This window comes from Pteropus vampyrus, unplaced genomic scaffold (assembly GCF_000151845.1).
Source record: "Pteropus vampyrus isolate Shadow unplaced genomic scaffold, Pvam_2.0 Scaffold141, whole genome shotgun sequence".
Classification (NCBI taxonomy): domain Eukaryota; kingdom Metazoa; phylum Chordata; class Mammalia; order Chiroptera; family Pteropodidae; genus Pteropus; species Pteropus vampyrus.
The window spans coordinates 1,922,563-1,923,407 of NW_011888922.1; the positions used below are offsets into that span (position 1 = coordinate 1,922,563).

Sequence of the window (845 nt, forward strand, 5' to 3'; positions counted from 1 at the left end):
CCAGGGAAGACTTTAGTTGACTATAAATAAATAATACTTATTTTCCTCAGCTCTGTACCATCTGGCTATATTCTTATCTTCATTTCAGTCTAAGGCTTACTAGGCATCAATTCTGCCCCCCTGACCTACTAGATGCTGTTAGGAATTCATGTAAGAAAATGATTAATTAATAACATATTTATTGATAATCAGCTACATGCCAGGCACAATTCTAAACATTGAAGATGCAGCATGGGATAAAAAGAACCAGTCTTTGCCCTGGTGGAGTTTACATTCTGGGAGTAGAATTGTTAGGCAGCGTGAGGGCCCATTTGAATTTAAAGTGAGACCGGTCAGCATAGCTGTATAGCTGAGTGGTTCAGGCAGAGCCTTAGTCTTATCCAGAGGTTGTGGTTTTCCCAAATAAATAAGGGGATTGGAAAAAAACCAAGGGAATGATTATAATGAAAGATCACAGAAATGAAATCAGGTAGGAAGGGAAGTGAGGACAGGGGTAGAAGGTGAGAGAGAAAAGATGGTAGGATTAATGGAGTGAAAGGCCTAATGGGCTCTAAAGAATTATGATAATAATCAAGTCCTTGGCGTTTGAAGTGCCTTAGGGTTGTATACAAAGTGCTTTGGGTAGATTTGCATAATCAAAACCCTGTAGGATAGGTAGGCAGTGGTGGTGGTGGTGGTGATGTTGATTCTCATTCTATAAATGAGTCAACATCCAAAGAGGTAAATGAATCTAAAAGCACACAGCAAGTCAGTTATAGACTCCACCCTAGGCCCTTTGCACAGGGGCCAGGCTCATCTTCTCTGTCTCGTTCCAAATTTAGTATATATGCTGCCGAAATGAGCAC

General features: G+C 40.6%; 1 pseudogene; it reads right to left on the reverse strand.

Annotated features, from left to right (window-relative positions):
• Positions 1–772: 772 nt before the first annotated feature.
• Positions 773–845, reverse strand: LOC111744837 (annotated as a pseudogene).